Raw genomic sequence first — 22,330 nt, 5'->3', positions numbered from 1 at the left:
AATACACTATTGGGTGAAGTTTGGTTCACTTCTGCGCAGCGGTTTGGGAGTTAACATCAAAATTACATTTCTCGGCCGAATTGCGTAGATATCACTGTCAAAAGGCTTAAATGACTTTTTTAAACTAAGTTTAAGGATTGCGCTCAAACCAAATGTCCTAGAACCAAATTTCCAAATGTAACTACTAGATTGTGATACAATACACTATTGGGTGAAGTTTGGTTGACTTCTGCGCAGCGGTTTGGGAGTTAACATCAAAATTACATTTCTCGGCCGAATTGCGTAGATCTCACTGTCAAAAGGCTTAAATGACTTTTTTGAACTAAGTTTGACGATTGCGCTCAAACCAAATGTCCTAGAACCAAATTTCTAAATGTAACTACTAGATTGTGATACAATACACTATTGGGTGAAGTTTGATTGACTTCTGCGCAGTGGTTTGGGAGTAAACATCAAAATTACATTTCTCGGCCGAATTGCGTAAATCTCACTGTCAAAAGGCTTAAATGACTTTTTGAACTAAGTTTGAGGATTGCGCTCAAACCAAATGTCCTAGAACCAAATTTCCAAATGTAACTACTAGATTGTGATACAATACACTATTGGGTGAAGTTTGGTTGACTTCTGCGCAGCGATTTGGGAGTTAACATCAAAATTACATTTCTCGGCCGAATTGCATAGAACTCACTGTCAAAAGGCTTAAATGACTTTTTTTTAACTAAGTTTGAGGATTGCGCTCAAACTAAATGTCCTAGAACCAAATTTCCAAATGTGACTACTAGATTGGGATACAATACACTATTGGGTGAAGTTTGGTTGACTTCTGCGCAGTGGTTTGGGAGTTAAGATCAAAATTACATTTCTTGGCCGAATTGCGTAGATCTCACTGTCAAAAAGCTTAAATGACTTTTTTGCACTTAGTTTGAGGATTGCGCTCAAACCAAATGTCCTAGAACCAAATGTCCAAATGTAATTACTAGATTGTGATACAATACACTACTGGGTGAAGTTTGGTTGACTTCTGCGCAGCGGTTTGGGAGTTAACATCAAAATTACATTTCTCGGCCAAATTGCGTAGATCTCACTGTCAAAAGGCTTAAATGACTTTTTTGAACTAAGTTTTAGGATTGCGCTCAAACCAAATGTCCTAGAACCAAATTTCCAAATGTAACTACTAGATTGTGATATAATACACTCTTGGGTGAAGTTTGGTTGACTTCTGCGCAGTGGTTACATTTCTCGGCCGAATTGCGTAGATCTCACTGTCAAAAGGCTTAAATGACTTTTTTGAACTAAGTTTGAGGATTGCGCTCAAACCAAATTTGCTAAATCCAAATTTCCAAATGTAACTACTAGATTGTGATACAATACACTATTGGGTGAAGTTTGGTTCACTTCTGCGCAGCGGTTTGGGAGTTAACATCAAATTTACATGTCTCGGCCATATCGCATAGATCTCACTGTGAAAAGGCTTAAATGGCTTTTTTGACCTAAGTTTGAGAATTGCGCTCAAATCAAATGTCCTAGAACCAAATTTCCACATGTAACTACTAAATTGTGATACAATACACTATTGGGTGAAGTTTGGTTGACTTCTGCGCAGCGGTTTGGGAGTTAACATCAAAATTACATTTCTCGGCCATATCGCATAGATCTCACTGTCAAAAGGCTTAAATGACTTTTTTTAACTAAGTTTAAGGATTGCGCTCAAACCAAATGTCCTAGAACCAAATTTCCAAATGTAACTACTAGATTGTGATACAATACACTATTGGGTGAAGTTTGGTTGACTTCTGCGCAGCGGTATGGGAGTTAACATCAAAATTACATTTCTCGGCCGAATTGCGTAGATCTCACTGTCAAAGGGCTTAAATGACTTTTTTGAACTAAGTTTGAGGATTGCGCTCAAACCAGATTTGCTAAATCCAAATTTCCAAATGCAACTACTAGATTGTGATACAATACACTATTGGGTGAAGTTTGGTTCACTTCTGCGCAGCGGTTTGGGAGTTAACATCAAAAATTCATTTCTCGGCCGAATTGCGTAGATCTCACTGTCAAAAGGCTTAAATGACTTTTTTAAACTAAGTTTAAGGATTGCGCTCAAACCAAATGTCCTAGAACCAAATTTCCAAATGTAACTACTAGATTGTGATACAATACACTATTGGGTGAAGTTTGGTTGACTTCTGCGCAGCGGTTTGGGAGTTAACATCAAAATTACATTTCTCGGCCGAATTACGTAGATCTCACTGTCAAAAGGCTTAAATGATTTTTTTGAACTAAGTTTGAGGATTGAGCTCAAACAAAATGTCCTAGAACCAAATTTCCAAATGTAACTACTAGATTGTGATACAATACACTATTGGGTGAAGTTTGGTTCACTTCTGCGCAGCGGTTTGGGAGTTAACATCAAAATTTCATTTCTCGGCCGAATTGCGTAGATCTCACTGTCAAAAGGCTTAAATGACTTTTTTGAACTAAGTTTGAAGATTGCGCTCAAACCAAATGTCCTAGAACCAAATTTCCAAATGTAACTACTAGATTGGGATACAATACACTATTGGGTGAAGGTTGGTTGACTTCTGCGCAGCGGTATGGGAGTTAACATCAAAATTACATTTCTCGGCCGAATTACGTAGATCTCACTGTCAAAAGGCTTAAATGACTTTTTTGAACTAAGTTTGAGGATTGAGCTCAAACCAAATGTCCTAGAACCAAATTTCCAAATGTAACTACTAGATTGTGATACAATACACTATTGGGTGAAATTTGGTTCACTTCTGCGCAGAGGTTTGGGAGTTGACATCAAAATTACATTTCCCGGCCGAATTGCATTGATCTCACTGTCAAAAGGCTTAAATGACTTTTTTATAACTAAGTTTGAGGATTGCGCACAAACCAAATGTCCTAGAACCAAATTTCCAAATGTAACTACTAGATTGTGATACAATACACTATTGGGTGAAGTTTGGGGTGACTTCTGCGCAGCGGTAATGGAGTTAACATCAAAATTACATTTCTCGGCCGAATTGCGTAGATCTCACTGTGAAAAGGCTTAAATGACTTTTTTGAACTAAGTTTGAGGATTGCGCTCAAACCAAATTTGCTAAATCCAAATTTCCAAATGTAACTACTAGATTGTGATACAATACACTATTGGGTGAAGTTTGGTTGACTTCTGCGCAGCGGTTTGGGAGTTAACATCAAAATTACATTTCTCGGCCAAATTGCGTAGATCTCACTGTCAAAAGGCTTAAATGACTTTTTTGAACTAAGTTTTAGGATTGCGCTCAAACCAAATTTGCTAAATCCAAATTTCCAAATGTAACTACTAGATTGTGATACAATACACTCTTGGGTGAAGTTTGGTTGACTTCTGCGCAGTGGTTACATTTCTCGGCCGAATTGCGTAGATCTCACTGTCAAAAGGCTTAAATGACTTTTTTGAACTATGTTTGAGGATTGCGCTCAAACCAAATTTGCTAAATCCAAATTTCCAAATGTAACTACTAGATTGTGATACAATACACTATTGGGTGAAGTTTGGTTCACTTCTGCGCAGCGGTTTGGGAGTTAACATCAAAATTACATTTCTCGGCCGAATTGCGTAGATCTCACTGTCAAAAGGCTTAAATGACTTTTTTGAACTAAGTTTGACGATTGCGCTCAAACCAAATGTCCTAGAACCAAATTTCTAAATGTGACTACTAGATTGGGATTTAATACACTATTGGGTGAAGTTTGGTTGACTTCTGCGCAGTGGTTTGGGAGTTAAGATCAAAATTACATTTCTTGGCCGAATTGCGTAGATCTCACTGTCAAAAGGCTTAAATGACTTTTTTGAACTAAGTTTGAGGATTGCGCTCAAACCAAATTTGCTAAATCCAAATTTCCAAATGTAACTACTAGATTGTGATACAATACACTATTGGGTGAAGTTTGGTTCACTTCTGCGCAGCGGTTTGGGAGTTAACATCAAAATTACATTTCTCGGCCGAATTGCGTAGATATCACTGTCAAAAGGCTTAAATGACTTTTTTAAACTAAGTTTAAGGATTGCGCTCAAACCAAATGTCCTAGAACCAAATTTCCAAATGTAACTACTAGATTGTGATACAATACACTATTGGGTGAAGTTTGGTTGACTTCTGCGCAGCGGTTTGGGAGTTAACATCAAAATTACATGTCTCGGCCATATCGCATAGATCTCACTGTGAAAAGGCTTAAATGGCTTTTTTGACCTAAGTTTGAGAATTGCGCTCAAATCAAATGTCCTAGAACCAAATTTCCACATGTAACTACTAAATTGTGATACAATACACTATTGGGTGAAGTTTGGTTGACTTCTGCGCAGCGGTTTGGGAGTTAACATCAAAATTACATTTCTCGGCCGAATTGCGTAAATCTCACTGTCAAAAGGCTTAAATGACTTTTTTTAACTAAGTTTAAGGATTGCGCTCAAACCAAATGTCCTAGAACCAAATTTCCAAATGTAACTACTAGATTGTGATACAATACACTATTGGGTGAAGTTTGGTTGACTTCTGCGCAGCGGTTTGGGAGTTAACATTAAAATTACATTTCTCGGCCGAATTGCGTAAATCTCACTGTCAAAAGGCTTAAATGACTTTTTGAACTAAGTTTGAGGATTGCGCTCAAACCAAATGTCCTAGAACCAAATTTCCAAATGTAACTACTAGATTGTGATACAATACACTATTGGGTGAAGTTTGGTTGACTTCTGCGCAGCGATTTGGGAGTTAACATCAAAATTACATTTCTCGGCCGAATTGCATAGAACTCACTGTCAAAAGGCTTAAATGACTTTTTTTTAACTAAGTTTGAGGATTGCGCTCAAACTAAATGTCCTAGAACCAAATTTCCAAATGTGACTACTAGATTGGGATACAATACACTATTGGGTGAAGTTTGGTTGACTTCTGCGCAGTGGTTTGGGAGTTAAGATCAAAATTACATTTCTTGGCCGAATTGCGTAGATCTCACTGTCAAAAAGCTTAAATGACTTTTTTGCACTTAGTTTGAGGATTGCGCTCAAACCAAATGTCCTAGAACCAAATGTCCAAATGTAATTACTAGATTGTGATACAATACACTACTGGGTGAAGTTTGGTTGACTTCTGCGCAGCGGTTTGGGAGTTAACATCAAAATTACATTTCTCGGCCAAATTGCGTAGATCTCACTGTCAAAAGGCTTAAATGACTTTTTTGAACTAAGTTTTAGGATTGCGCTCAAACCAAATGTCCTAGAACCAAATTTCCAAATGTAACTACTAGATTGTGATATAATACACTCTTGGGTGAAGTTTGGTTGACTTCTGCGCAGTGGTTACATTTCTCGGCCGAATTGCGTAGATCTCACTGTCAAAAGGCTTAAATGACTTTTTTGAACTAAGTTTGAGGATTGCGCTCAAACCAAATTTGCTAAATCCAAATTTCCAAATGTAACTACTAGATTGTGATACAATACACTATTGGGTGAAGTTTGGTTCACTTCTGCGCAGCGGTTTGGGAGTTAACATCAAATTTACATGTCTCGGCCATATCGCATAGATCTCACTGTGAAAAGGCTTAAATGGCTTTTTTGACCTAAGTTTGAGAATTGCGCTCAAATCAAATGTCCTAGAACCAAATTTCCACATGTAACTACTAAATTGTGATACAATACACTATTGGGTGAAGTTTGGTTGACTTCTGCGCAGCGGTTTGGGAGTTAACATCAAAATTACATTTCTCGGCCATATCGCATAGATCTCACTGTCAAAAGGCTTAAATGACTTTTTTTAACTAAGTTTAAGGATTGCGCTCAAACCAAATGTCCTAGAACCAAATTTCCAAATGTAACTACTAGATTGTGATACAATACACTATTGGGTGAAGTTTGGTTGACTTCTGCGCAGCGGTTTGGGAGTTAACATTAAAATTACATTTCTCGGCCGAATTGCGTAGATCTCCCTGTCAAAAGGCTTAAATGACTTTTTTGAACTAAGTTTGACGATTGCGCTCAAACCAAATGTCCTAGAACCAAATTTCTAAATGTGACTACTAGATTGGGATACAATACACTATTGGGTGAAGTTTGGTTGACTTCTGCGCAGTGGTTTGGGAGTTAAGATCAAAATTACATTTCTTGGCCGAATTGCGTAGATCTCACTGTCAAAGGGCTTAAATGACTTTTTTGAACTAAGTTTGAGGATTGCGCTCAAACCAAATTTGCTAAATCCAAATTTCCAAATGCAACTACTAGATTGTGATACAATACACTATTGGGTGAAGTTTGGTTCACTTCTGCGCAGCGGTTTGGGAGTTAACATCAAAATTACATTTCTCGGCCGAATTGCGTAGATCTCACTGTCAAAAGGCTTAAATGACTTTTTTAAACTAAGTTTAAGGATTGCGCTCAAACCAAATGTCCTAGAACCAAATTTCCAAATGTAACTACTAGATTGTGATACAATACACTATTGGGTGAAGTTTGGTTGACTTCTGCGCAGCGGTTTGGGAGTTAACATCAAAATTACATTTCTCGGCCGAATTACGTAGATCTCACTGTCAAAAGGCTTAAATGATTTTTTTGAACTAAGTTTGAGGATTGAGCTCAAACAAAATGTCCTAGAACCAAATTTCCAAATGTAACTACTAGATTGTGATACAATACACTATTGGGTGAAGTTTGGTTCACTTCTGCGCAGCGGTTTGGGAGTTAACATCAAAATTTCATTTCTCGGCCGAATTGCGTAGATCTCACTGTCAAAAGGCTTAAATGACTTTTTTGAACTAAGTTTGAAGATTGCGCTCAAACCAAATGTCCTAGAACCAAATTTCCAAATGTAACTACTAGATTGGGATACAATACACTATTGGGTGAAGGTTGGTTGACTTCTGCGCAGCGGTATGGGAGTTAACATCAAAATTACATTTCTCGGCCGAATTACGTAGATCTCACTGTCAAAAGGCTTAAATGACTTTTTTGAACTAAGTTTGAGGATTGAGCTCAAACCAAATGTCCTAGAACCAAATTTCCAAATGTAACTACTAGATTGTGATACAATACACTATTGGGTGAAATTTGGTTCACTTCTGCGCAGAGGTTTGGGAGTTGACATCAAAATTACATTTCCCGGCCGAATTGCATAGATCTCACTGTCAAAAGGCTTAAATGACTTTTTTATAACTAAGTTTGAGGATTGCGCACAAACCAAATGTCCTAGAACCAAATTTCCAAATGTAACTACTAGATTGTGATACAATACACTATTGGGTGAAGTTTGGGGTGACTTCTGCGCAGCGGTTATGGAGTTAACATCAAAATTACATTTCTCGGCCGAATTGCGTAGATCTCACTGTGAAAAGGCTTAAATGACTTTTTTGAACTAAGTTTGAGGATTGCGCTCAAACCAAATTTGCTAAATCCAAATTTCCAAATGTAACTACTAGATTGTGATACAATACACTATTGGGTGAAGTTTGGTTGACTTCTGCGCAGCGGTTTGGGAGTTAACATCAAAATTACATATTTCGGCCAAATTGCGTAGATCTCACTGTCAAAAGGCTTAAATGACTTTTTTGAACTAAGTTTTAGGATTGCGCTCAAACCAAATGTCCTAGAACCAAATTTCCAAATGTAACTACTAGATTGTGATACAATACACTCTTGGGTGAAGTTTGGTTGACTTCTGCGCAGTGGTTACATTTCTCGGCCGAATTGCGTAGATCTCACTGTCAAAAGGCTTAAATGACTTTTTTGAACTATGTTTGAGGATTGCGCTCAAACCAAATTTGCTAAATCCAAATTTCCAAATGTAACTACTAGATTGTGATACAATACACTATTGGGTGAAGTTTGGTTCACTTCTGCGCAGCGGTTTGGGAGTTAACATCAAAATTACATTTCTCGGCCGAATTGCGTAGATCTCACTGTCAAAAGGCTTAAATGACTTTTTTGAACTAAGTTTGACGATTGCGCTCAAACCAAATGTCCTAGAACCAAATTTCTAAATGTGACTACTAGATTGGGATACAATACACTATTGGGTGAAGTTTGGTTGACTTCTGCGCAGCGGTTTGGGAGTTAACATCAAAATTACATTTCTCGGCCGAATTACGTAGATCTCACTGTCAAAAGGCTTAAATGACTTTTTTGAACTAAGTTTGAGGATTGAGCTCAAACAAAATGTCCTAGAACCAAATTTCCAAATGTAACTACTAGATTGTGATACAATACACTATTGGGTGAAGTTTGGTTCACTTCTGCGCAGGGGTTTGGGAGTTAACATCAAAATTTCATTTCTCGGCCGAATTGCGTAGATCTCACTGTCAAAAGGCTTAAATGACTTTTTTGAACTAAGTTTGAGGATTGCGCTCAAACCAAATTTGCTAAATCCAAATTTCCAAATGTAACTACTAGATTGTGATACAATACACTATTGGGTGAAGTTTGGTTCACTTCTGCGCAGCGGTTTGGGAGTTATCATCAAAATTACATTTCTCGGCCGAATTGCGTAGATCTCACTGTCAAAAGGCTTAAATGACTTTTTTGAACTAAGTTTGAGGATTGCGCTCAAACCAAATGTCCTAGAACCAAATTTCTAAATGTAACTACTAGATTGTGATACAATACACTATTGGGTGAAGTTTGGTTGACTTCTGCGCAGCGATTTGGGAGTTATCATCAAAATTACATTTCTCGGCCGAATTGCGTAGATCTCACTGTCAAAAGGCTTAAATGACTTTTTTGAACTAAGTTTGAGGATTGCGCTCAAACCAAATGTCCTAGAACCAAATTTCTAAATGTAACTACTAGATTGTGATACAATACACTATTGGGTGAAGTTTGGTTGACTTCTGCGCAGTGGTTTGGGAGTTAAGATCAAAATTACATTTCTTGGCCGAATTGCGTAGATCTCACTGTCAAAAAGCTTAAATGACTTTTTTGCACTAAGTTTGAGGATTGCGCTCAAACCAAATGTCCTAGAACCAAATGTCCAAATGTAATTACTAGATTGTGATACAATACACTATTGGGTGAAGTTTGGTTGACTTCTGCGCAGTGGTTTGGGAGTTAAGATCAAAATTACATTTCTTGGCCGAATTGCGTAGATCTCACTGTCAAAAGGCTTAAATGACTTTTTTGAACTAAGTTTGAGGATTGCGCTCAAACCAAATTTGCTAAATCCAAATTTCCAAATGTAACTACTAGATTGTGATACAATACACTATTGGGTGAAGTTTGGTTCACTTCTGCGCAGCGGTTTGGGAGTTAACATCAAAATTACATTTCTCGGCCGAATTGCGTAGATCTCACTGTCAAAAGGCTTAAATGACTTTTTTAAACTAAGTTTAAGGATTGCGCTCAAACCAAATGTCCTAGAACCAAATTTCCAAATGTAACTACTAGATTGTGATACAATACACTATTGGGTGAAGTTTGGTTGACTTCTGCGCAGCGGTTTGGGAGTTAACATCAAAATTACATTTCTCGGCCGAATTGCATAGAACTCACTGTCAAAAGGCTTAAATGACTTTTTTTTAACTAAGTTTGAGGATTGCGCTCAAACTAAATGTCCTAGAACCAAATTTCCAAATGTGACTACTAGATTGTGATACAATACACTATTGGGTGAAGTTTGGTTGACTTCTGCGCAGTGGTTTGGGAGTTAAGATCAAAATTACATTTCTTGGCCGAATTGCGTAGATCTCACTGTCAAAAAGCTTAAATGACTTTTTTGCACTTAGTTTGAGGATTGCGCTCAAACCAAATGTCCTAGAACCAAATGTCCAAATGTAATTACTAGATTGTGATACAATACACTATTGGGTGAAGTTTGGTTGACTTCTGCGCAGCGGTTTGGGAGTTAACATCAAAATTACATTTCTCGGCCAAATTGCGTAGATCTCACTGTCAAAAGGCTTAAATGACTTTTTTGAACTATGTTTTAGGATTGCGCTCAAACCAAATGTCCTAGAACCAAATTTCCAAATGTAACTACTAGATTGTGATATAATACACTCTTGGGTGAAGTTTGGTTGACTTCTGCGCAGTGGTTACATTTCTCGGCCGAATTGCGTAGATCTCACTGTCAAAAGGCTTAAATGACTTTTTTGAACTAAGTTTGAGGATTGCGCTCAAACCAAATTTGCTAAATCCAAATTTCCAAATGTAACTACTAGATTGTGATACAATACACTATTGGGTGAAGTTTGGTTCACTTCTGCGCAGCGGTTTGGGAGTCAACATCAAATTTACATGTCTCGGCCATATCGCATAGATCTCACTGTGAAAAGGCTTAAATGGCTTTTTTGACCTAAGTTTGAGAATTGCGCTCAAATCAAATGTCCTAGAACCAAATTTCCACATGTAACTACTAAATTGTGATACAATACACTATTGGGTGAAGTTTGGTTGACTTCTGCGCAGCGGTTTGGGAGTTAACATCAAAATTACATTTCTCGGCCATATCGCATAGATCTCACTGTCAAAAGGCTTAAATGACTTTTTTTAACTAAGTTTAAGGATTGCGCTCAAACCAAATGTCCTAGAACCAAATTTCCAAATGTAACTACTAGATTGTGATACAATACACTATTGGGTGAAGTTTGGTTGACTTCTGCGCAGCGGTTTGGGAGTTAACATTAAAATTACATTTCTCGGCCGAATTGCGTAGATCTCCCTGTCAAAAGGCTTAAATGACTTTTTTGAACTAAGTTTGACGATTGCGCTCAAACCAAATGTCCTAGAACCAAATTTCTAAATGTGACTACTAGATTGGGATACAATACACTATTGGGTGAAGTTTGGTTGACTTCTGCGCAGTGGTTTGGGAGTTAAGATCAAAATTACATTTCTTGGCCGAATTGCATAGATCTCACTGTCAAAGGGCTTAAATGACTTTTTTGAACTAAGTTTGAGGATTGCGCTCAAACCAAATTTGCTAAATCCAAATTTCCAAATGCAACTACTAGATTGTGATACAATACACTATTGGGTGAAGTTTGGTTCACTTCTGCGCAGCGGTTTGGGAGTTAACATCAAAATTACATTTCTCGGCCGAATTGCGTAGATCTCACTGTCAAAAGGCTTAAATGACTTTTTTTAACTAAGTTTAAGGATTGCGCTCAAACCAAATGTCCTAGAACCAAATTTCCAAATGTAACTACTAGATTGTGATACAATACACTATTGGGTGAAGTTTGGTTGACTTCTGCGCAGCGGTTTGGGAGTTAACATCAAAATTACATTTCTCGGCCGAATTGCGTAGATCTCACTGTCAAAAGGCTTAAATGACTTTTTTGAACTAAGTTTGACGATTGCGCTCAAACCAAATGTCCTAGAACCAAATTTCTAAATGTGACTACTAGATTGGGATACAATACACTATTGGGTGAAGTTTGGTTGACTTCTGCGCAGTGGTTTGGGAGTTAAGATCAAAATTACATTTCTTGGCCGAATTGCGTAGATCTCACTGTCAAAAGGCTTAAATGACTTTTTTGAACTAAGTTTGAGGATTGCGCTCAAACCAAATTTGCTAAATCCAAATTTCCAAATGTAACTACTAGATTGTGATACAATACACTATTGGGTGAAGTTTGGTTCACTTCTGCGCAGCGGTTTGGGAGTTAACATCAAAATTACATTTCTCGGCCGAATTGCTCAGATCTCACTGTCAAAAGGCTTAAATGACTTTTTTAAACTAAGTTTAAGGATTGCGCTCAAACCAAATGTCCTAGAACCAAATTTCCAAATGTAACTACTAGATTGTGATACAATACACTATTGGGTGAAGTTTGGTTGACTTCTGCGCAGCGGTTTGGGAGTTAACATCAAAATTACATTTCTCGGCCGAATTTCTTAGATCTCACTGTCAAAAGGCTTAAATGATTTTTTTGAACTAAGTTTGAGGATTGAGCTCAAACAAAATGTCCTAGAACCAAATTTCCAAATGTAACTACTAGATTGTGATACAATACACTATTGGGTGAAGTTTGGTTCACTTCTGCGCAGCGGTTTGGGAGTTAACATCAAAATTTCATTTCTCGGCCGAATTGCGTAGATCTCACTGTCAAAAGGCTTAAATGACTTTTTTGAACTAAGTTTGAAGATTGCGCTCAAACCAAATGTCCTAGAACCAAATTTCCAAATGTAACTACTAGATTGGGATACAATACACTATTGGGTGAAGGTTGGTTGACTTCTGCGCAGCGGTATGGGAGTTAACATCAAAATTACATTTCTCGGCCGAATTACGTAGATCTCACTGTCAAAAGGCTTAAATGACTTTTTTGAACTAAGTTTGAGGATTGAGCTCAAACCAAATGTCCTAGAACCAAATTTCCAAATGTAACTACTAGATTGTGATACAATACAATATTGGGTGAAATTTGGTTCACTTCTGCGCAGAGGTTTGGGAGTTGACATCAAAATTACATTTCCCGGCCGAATTGCATAAATCTCACTGTCAAAAGGCTTAAATGACTTTTTTATAACTAAGTTTGAGGATTGCGCACAAACCAAATGTCCTAGAACCAAATTTCCAAATGTAACTACTAGATTGTGATACAATACACTATTGGGTTAAGTTTGGGGTGACTTCTGCGCAGCGGTTATGGAGTTAACATCAAAATTACATTTCTCGGCCGAATTGCGTAGATCTCACTGTGAAAAGGCTTAAATGACTTTTTTGAACTAAGTTTGAGGATTGCGCTCAAACCAAATTTGCTAAATCCAAATTTCCAAATGTAACTACTAGATTGTGATACAATACACTATTGGGTGAAGTTTGGTTGACTTCTGCGCAGCGGTTTGGGAGTTAACATCAAAATTACATTTCTCGGCCAAATTGCGTAGATCTCACTGTCAAAAGGCTTAAATGACTTTTTTGAACTAAGTTTTAGGATTGCGCTCAAACCAAATGTCGTAGAACCAAATTTCCAAATGTAACTACTAGATTGTGATACAATACACTCTTGGGTGAAGTTTGGTTGACTTCTGCGCAGTGGTTACATTTCTCGGCCGAATTGCGTAGATCTCACTGTCAAAAGGCTTAAATGACTTTTTTGAACTATGTTTGAGGATTGCGCTCAAACCAAATTTGCTAAATCCAAATTTCCAAATGTAACTACTAGATTGTGATACAATACACTATTGGGTGAAGTTTGGTTCACTTCTGCGCAGCGGTTTGGGAGTTAACATCAAAATTACATTTCTCGGCCGAATTGCGTAGATCTCACTGTCAAAAGGCTTAAATGACTTTTTTGAACTAAGTTTGACGATTGCGTTCAAACCAAATGTCCTAGAACCAAATTTCTAAATGTGACTACTAGATTGGGATACAATACACTATTGGGTGAAGTTTGGTTGACTTCTGCGCAGTGGTTTGGGAGTTAAGATCAAAATTACATTTCTTGGCCGAATTGCGTAGATCTCACTGTCAAAAGGCTTAAATGACTTTTTTGAACTAAGTTTGAGGATTGCGCTCAAACCAAATTTGCTAAATCCAAATTTCCAAATGTAACTACTAGATTGTGATACAATACACTATTGGGTGAAGTTTGGTTCACTTCTGCGCAGCGGTTTGGGAGTTAACATCAAAATTACATTTCTCGGCCGAATTGCGTAGATCTCACTGTTAAAAGGCTTAAATGACTTTTTTAAACTAAGTTTAAGGATTGCGCTCAAACCAAATGTCCTAGAACCAAATTTCCAAATGTAACTACTAGATTGTGATACAATACACTATTGGGTGAAGTTTGGTTGACTTCTGCGCAGCGGTTTGGGAGTTAACATCAAAATTACATTTCTCGGCCGAATTGCGTAGATCTCACTGTCAAAAGGCTTAAATGACTTTTTTGAACTAAGTTTGACGATTGCGCTCAAACCAAATGTCCTAGAACCAAATTTCTAAATGTAACTACTAGATTGTGATACAATACACTATTGGGTGAAGTTTGATTGACTTCTGCGCAGTGGTTTGGGAGTTAACATCAAAATTACATTTCTCGGCCGAATTGCGTAAATCTCACTGTCAAAAGGCTTAAATGACTTTTTTGAACTAAGTTTTAGGATTGCGCTCAAACAAAATGTCCTAGAACCAAATTTCCAAATGTAACTACTAGATTGTGATATAATACACTCTTGGGTGAAGTTTGGTTGACTTCTGCGCAGTGGTTACATTTCTCGGCCGAATTGCGTAGATCTCACTGTCAAAGGGCTTAAATGACTTTTTTGAACTAAGTTTGAGGATTGCGCTCAAACCAAATTTGCTAAATCCAAATTTCCAAATGCAACTACTAGATTGTGATACAATACACTATTGGGTGAAGTTTGGTTCACTTCTGCGCAGCGGTTTGGGAGTTAACATCAAAATTACATTTCTCGGCCGAATTGCGTAGATCTCACTGTCAAAAGGCTTAAATGACTTTTTTTAACTAAGTTTAAGGATTGCGCTCAAACCAAATGTCCTAGAACCAAATTTCCAAATGTAACTACTAGATTGTGATACAATACACTATTGGGTGAAGTTTGGTTGACTTCTGCGCAGCGGTTTGGGAGTTAACATCAAAATTACATTTCTCGGCCGAATTGCGTAGATCTCACTGTCAAAAGGCTTAAATGACTTTTTTGAACTAAGTTTGACGATTGCGCTCAAACCAAATGTCCTAGAACCAAATTTCTAAATGTGACTACTAGATTGGGATACAATACACTATTGGGTGAAGTTTGGTTGACTTCTGCGCAGTGGTTTGGGAGTTAAGATCAAAATTACATTTCTTGGCCGAGTTGCGTAGATCTCACTGTCAAAAGGCTTAAATGACTTTTTTGAACTAAGTTTGAGGATTGCGCTCAAACCAAATTTGCTAAATCCAAATTTCCAAATGTAACTACTAGATTGTGATACAATACACTATTGGGTGAAGTTTGGTTCACTTCTGCGCAGCGGTTTGGGAGTTAACATCAAAATTACATTTCTCGGCCGAATTGCGTAGATCTCACTGTCAAAAGGCTTAAATGACTTTTTTAAACTAAGTTTAAGGATTGCGCTCAAACCAAATGTCCTAGAACCAAATTTCCAAATGTAACTACTAGATTGTGATACAATACACTATTGGGTGAAGTTTGGTTGACTTCTGCGCAGTGGTTACATTTCTCGGCCGAATTGCGTAGATCTCACTGTCAAAAGGCTTAAATGACTTTTTTGAACTAAGTTTGACGATTGCGCTCAAACCAAATGTCCTAGAACCAAATTTCTAAATGTAACTACTAGATTGTGATACAATACACTATTGGGTGAAGTTTGATTGACTTCTGCGCAGTGGTTTGGGAGTTAACATCAAAATTACATTTCTCGGCCGAATTGCGTAAATCTCACTGTCAAAAGGCTTAAATGACTTTTTGAACTAAGTTTGAGGATTGCGCTCAAACCAAATGTCCTAGAACCAAATTTCCAAATGTAACTACTAGATTGTGATACAATACACTATTGGGTGAAGTTTGGTTGACTTCTGCGCAGCGATTTGGGAGTTAACATCAAAATTACATTTCTCGGCCGAATTGCATAGAACTCACTGTCAAAAGGCTTAAATGACTTTTTTTTAACTAAGTTTGAGGATTGCGCTCAAACTAAATGTCCTAGAACCAAATTTCCAAATGTGACTACTAGATTGTGATACAATACACTATTGGGTGAAGTTTGGTTGACTTCTGCGCAGTGGTTTGGGAGTTAAGATCAAAATTACATTTCTTGGCCGAATTGCGTAGATCTCACTGTCAAAAAGCTTAAATGACTTTTTTGCACTTAGTTTGAGGATTGCGCTCAAACCAAATGTCCTAGAACCAAATGTCCAAATGTAATTACTAGATTGTGATACAATACACTATTGGGTGAAGTTTGGTTGACTTCTGCGCAGCGGTTTGGGAGTTAACATCAAAATTACATTTCTCGGCCAAATTGCGTAGATCTCACTGTCAAAAGGCTTAAATGACTTTTTTGAACTAAGTTTTAGGATTGCGCTCAAACCAAATGTCCTAGAACCAAATTTCCAAATGTAACTACTAGATTGTGATATAATACACTCTTGGGTGAAGTTTGGTTGACTTCTGCGCAGTGGTTACATTTCTCGGCCGAATTGCGTAGATCTCACTGTCAAAAGGCTTAAATGACTTTTTTGAACTAAGTTTGAGGATTGCGCTCAAACCAAATTTGCTAAATCCAAATTTCCAAATGTAACTACTAGATTGTGATACAATACACTATTGGGTGAAGTTTGGTTCACTTCTGCGCAGCGGTTTGGGAGTCAACATCAAATTTACATGTCTCGGCCATATCGCATAGATCTCACTGTGAAAAGGCTTAAATGGCTTTTTTGACCTAAGTTTGAGAATTGCGCTCAAATCAAATGTCCTAGAACCAAATTTCCACATGTAACTACTAAATTGTGATACAATACACTATTGGGTGAAGTTTGGTTGACTTCTGCGCAGCGGTTTGGGAGTTAACATCAAAATTACATTTCTCGGCCATATCGCATAGATCTCACTGTCAAAAGGCTTAAATGACTTTTTTTAACTAAGTTTAAGGATTGCGCTCAAACCAAATGTCCTAGAACCAAATTTCCAAATGTAACTACTAGATTGTGATACAATACACTATTGGGTGAAGTTTGGTTGACTTCTGCGCAGCGGTTTGGGAGTTAACATTAAAATTACATTTCTCGGCCGAATTGCGTAGATCTCCCTGTCAAAAGGCTTAAATGACTTTTTTGAACTAAGTTTGACGATTGCGCTCAAACCAAATGTCCTAGAACCAAATTTCTAAATGTGACTACTAGATTGGGATACAATACACTATTGGGTGAAGTTTGGTTGACTTCTGCGCAGTGGTTTGGGAGTTAAGATCAAAATTACATTTCTTGGCCGAATTGCGTAGATCTCACTGTCAAAGGGCTTAAATGACTTTTTTGAACTAAGTTTGAGGATTGCGCTCAAACCAAATTTGCTAAATCCAAATTTCCAAATGCAACTACTAGATTGTGATAAAATACACTATTGGGTGAAGTTTGGTTCACTTCTGCGCAGCGGTTTGGGAGTTAACATAAAAATTACATTTCTCGGCCGAATTGCGTAGATCTCACTGTCAAAAGGCTTAAATGACTTTTTTTAACTAAGTTTAAGGATTGCGCTCAAACCAAATGTCCTAGAACCAAATTTCCAAATGTAACTACTAGATTGTGATACAATACACTATTGGGTGAAGTTTGGTTGACTTCTGCGCAGCGGTTTGGGAGTTAACATCAAAATTACATTTCTCGGCCGAATTGCGTAGATCTCACTGTCAAAAGGCTTAAATGACTTTTTTGAACTAAGTTTGACGATTGCGCTCAAACCAAATGTCCTAGAACCAAATTTCTAAATGTGACTACTAGATTGGGATACAATACACTATTGGGTGAAGTTTGGTTGACTTCTGCGCAGTGGTTTGGGAGTTAAGATCAAAATTACATTTCTTGGCCGAATTGCGTAGATCTCACTGTCAAAAGGCTTAAATGACTTTTTTGAACTAAGTTTGAGGATTGCGCTCAAACCAAATTTGCTAAATCCAAATTTCCAAATGTAACTACTAGATTGTGATACAATACACTATTGGGTGAAGTTTGGTTCACTTCTGCGCAGCGGTTTGGGAGTTAACATCAAAATTACATTTCTCGGCCGAATTGCTCAGATCTCACTGTCAAAAGGCTTAAATGACTTTTTTAAACTAAGTTTAAGGATTGCGCTCAAACCAAATGTCCTAGAACCAAATTTCCAAATGTAACTACTAGATTGTGATACAATACACTATTGGGTGAAGTTTGGTTGACTTCTGCGCAGCGGTTTGGGAGTTAACATCAAAATTACATTTCTCGGCCGAATTTCTTAGATCTCACTGTCAAAAGGCTTAAATGATTTTTTTGAACTAAGTTTGAGGATTGAGCTCAAACAAAATGTCCTAGAACCAAATTTCCAAATGTAACTACTAGATTGTGATACAATACACTATTGGGTGAAGTTTGGTTCACTTCTGCGCAGCGGTTTGGGAGTTAACATCAAAATTTCATTTCTCGGCCGAATTGCGTAGATCTCACTGTCAAAAGGCTTAAATGACTTTTTTGAACTAAGTTTGAAGATTGCGCTCAAACCAAATGTCCTAGAACCAAATTTCCAAATGTAACTACTAGATTGGGATACAATACACTATTGGGTGAAGGTTGGTTGACTTCTGCGCAGCGGTATGGGAGTTAACATCAAAATTACATTTCTCGGCCGAATTACGTAGATCTCACTGTCAAAAGGCTTAAATGACTTTTTTGAACTAAGTTTGAGGATTGAGCTCAAACCAAATGTCCTAGAACCAAATTTCCAAATGTAACTACTAGATTGTGATACAATACAATATTGGGTGAAATTTGGTTCACTTCTGCGCAGAGGTTTGGGAGTTGACATCAAAATTACATTTCCCGGCCGAATTGCATAGATCTCACTGTCAAAAGGCTTAAATGACTTTTTTATAACTAAGTTTGAGGATTGCGCACAAACCAAATGTCCTAGAACCAAATTTCCAAATGTAACTACTAGATTGTGATACAATACACTATTGGGTTAAGTTTGGGGTGACTTCTGCGCAGCGGTTATGGAGTTAACATCAAAATTACATTTCTCGGCCGAATTGCGTAGATCTCACTGTGAAAAGGCTTAAATGACTTTTTTGAACTAAGTTTGAGGATTGCGCTCAAACCAAATTTGCTAAATCCAAATTTCCAAATGTAACTACTAGATTGTGATACAATACACTATTGGGTGAAGTTTGGTTGACTTCTGCGCAGCGGTTTGGGAGTTAACATCAAAATTACATTTCTCGGCCAAATTGCGTAGATCTCACTGTCAAAAGGCTTAAATGACTTTTTTGAACTAAGTTTAAGGATTGCGCTCAAACCAAATGTCCTAGAACCAAATTTCCAAATGTAACTACTAGATTGTGATACAATACACTATTGGGTGAAGTTTGGTTGACTTCTGCGCAGCGGTTTGGGAGTTAACATCAAAATTACATTTCTCGGCCGAATTGCGTAGATCTCACTGTCAAAAGGCTTAAATGACTTTTTTGAACTAAGTTTGACGATTGCGCTCAAACCAAATGTCCTAGAACCAAATTTCTAAATGTAACTACTAGATTGTGATACAATACACTATTGGGTGAAGTTTGATTGACTTCTGCGCAGTGGTTTGGGAGTTAACATCAAAATTACATTTCTCGGCCGAATTGCGTAAATCTCACTGTCAAAAGGCTTAAATGACTTTTTTGAACTAAGTTTTAGGATTGCGCTCAAACAAAATGTCCTAGAACCAAATTTCCAAATGTAACTACTAGATTGTGATATAATACACTCTTGGGTGAAGTTTGGTTGACTTCTGCGCAGTGGTTACATTTCTCGGCCGAATTGCGTAGATCTCACTGTCAAAAGGCTTAAATGACTTTTTTGAACTAAGTTTGAGGATTGCGCTCAAACCAAATTTGCTAAATCCAAATTTCCAAATGTAACTACTAGATTGTGATACAATACACTATTGGGTGAAGTTTGGTTCACTTCTGCGCAGCGGTTTGGGAGTCAACATCAAATTTACATGTCTCGGCCATATCGCATAGATCTCACTGTGAAAAGGCTTAAATGGCTTTTTTGACCTAAGTTTGAGAATTGCGCTCAAATCAAATGTCCTAGAACCAAATTTCCACATGTAACTACTAAATTGTGATACAATACACTATTGGGTGAAGTTTGGTTGACTTCTGCGCAGCGGTTTGGGTGTTAACATCAAAATTACATTTCTCGGCCATATCGCATAGATCTCACTGTCAAAAGGCTTAAATGACTTTTTTTAACTAAGTTTAAGGATTGCGCTCAAACCAAATGTCCTAGAACCAAATTTCCAAATGTAACTACTAGATTGTGATACAATACACTATTGGGTGAAGTTTGGTTGACTTCTGCGCAGCGGTTTGGGAGTTAACATTAAAATTACATTTCTCGGCCGAATTGCGTAGATCTCCCTGTCAAAAGGCTTAAATGACTTTTTTGAACTAAGTTTGACGATTGCGCTCAAACCAAATGTCCTAGAACCAAATTTCTAAATGTGACTACTAGATTGGGATACAATACACTATTGGGTGAAGTTTGGTTGACTTCTGCGCAGTGGTTTGGGAGTTAAGATCAAAATTACATTTCTTGGCCGAATTGCGTAGATCTCACTGTCAAAGGGCTTAAATGACTTTTTTGAACTAAGTTTGAGGATTGCGCTCAAACCAAATTTGCTAAATCCAAATTTCCAAATGCAACTACTAGATTGTGATACAATACACTATTGGGTGAAGTTTGGTTCACTTCTGCGCAGCGGTTTGGGAGTTAACATCAAAATTACATTTCTCGGCCGAATTGCGTAGATCTCACTGTCAAAAGGCTTAAATGACTTTTTTTAACTAAGTTTAAGGATTGCGCTCAAACCAAATGTCCTAGAACCAAATTTCCAAATGTAACTACTAGATTGTGATACAATACACTATTGGGTGAAGTTTGGTTGACTTCTGCGCAGCGGTTTGGGAGTTAACATCAAAATTACATTTCTCGGCCGAATTGCGTAGATCTCACTGTCAAAAGGCTTAAATGACTTTTTTGAACTAAGTTTGACGATTGCGCTCAAACCAAATGTCCTAGAACCAAATTTCTAAATGTGACTACTAGATTGGGATACAATACACTATTGGGTGAAGTTTGGTTGACTTCTGCGCAGTGGTTTGGGAGTTAAGATCAAAATTACATTTCTTGGCCGAGTTGCGTAGATCTCACTGTCAAAAGGCTTAAATGACTTTTTTGAACTAAGTTTGAGGATTGCGCTCAAACCAAATTTGCTAAATCCAAATTTCCAAATGTAACTACTAGATTGTGATACAATACACTATTGGGTGAAGTTTGGTTCACTTCTGCGCAGCGGTTTGGGAGTTAACATCAAAATTACATTTCTCGGCCGAATTGCGTAGATCTCACTGTCAAAAGGCTTAAATGACTTTTTTGAACTAAGTTTGAAGATTGCGCTCAAACCAAATGTCCTAGAACCAAATTTCCAAATGTAACTACTAGATTGGGATACAATACACTATTGGGTGAAGGTTGATTGACTTCTGCGCAGCGGTTTGGGAGTTAACATCAAAATTACATTTCTCGGCCGAATTGCGTAGATCTCACTGTCAAAAGGCTTAAATGACTTTTTTGAACTAAGTTTGAAGATTGCGCTCAAACCAAATGTCGTAGAACCAAATTTCCAAATGTAACTACTAGATTGTGATACAATACACTCTTGGGTGAAGTTTGGTTGACTTCTGCGCAGTGGTTACATTTCTCGGCCGAATTGCGTAGATCTCACTGTCAAAAGGCTTAAATGACTTTTTTGAACTATGTTTGAGGATTGCGCTCAAACCAAATTTGCTAAATCCAAATTTCCAAATGTAACTACTAGATTGTGATACAATACACTATTGGGTGAAGTTTGGTTCACTTCTGCGCAGCGGTTTGGGAGTTAACATCAAAATTACATTTCTCGGCCGAATTGCGTAGATCTCACTGTCAAAAGGCTTAAATGACTTTTTTGAACTAAGTTTGACGATTGCGCTCAAACCAAATGTCCTAGAACCAAATTTCTAAATGTGACTACTAGATTGGGATACAATACACTATTGGGTGAAGTTTGGTTGACTTCTGCGCAGTGGTTTGGGAGTTAAGATCAAAATTACATTTCTTGGCCGAATTGCGTAGATCTCACTGTCAAAAGGCTTAAATGACTTTTTTGAACTAAGTTTGAGGATTGCGCTCAAACCAAATTTGCTAAATCCAAATTTCCAAATGTAACTACTAGATTGTGATACAATACACTATTGGGTGAAGTTTGGTTCACTTCTGCGCAGCGGTTTGGGAGTTAACATCAAAATTACATTTCTCGGCCGAATTGCGTAGATCTCACTGTTAAAAGGCTTAAATGACTTTTTTAAACTAAGTTTAAGGATTGCGCTCAAACCAAATGTCCTAGAACCAAATTTCCAAATGTAACTACTAGATTGTGATACAATACACTATTGGGTGAAGTTTGGTTGACTTCTGCGCAGCGGTTTGGGAGTTAACATCAAAATTACATTTCTCGGCCGAATTGCGTAGATCTCACTGTCAAAAGGCTTAAATGACTTTTTTGAACTAAGTTTGACGATTGCGCTCAAACCAAATGTCCTAGAACTAA

Source organism: Corythoichthys intestinalis, chromosome 11, assembly GCF_030265065.1.
Source record: "Corythoichthys intestinalis isolate RoL2023-P3 chromosome 11, ASM3026506v1, whole genome shotgun sequence".
In the NCBI taxonomy this organism is placed as follows: Eukaryota; Metazoa; Chordata; class Actinopteri; order Syngnathiformes; family Syngnathidae; genus Corythoichthys; species Corythoichthys intestinalis.
This window is presented reverse-complemented; position numbering follows the sequence as displayed.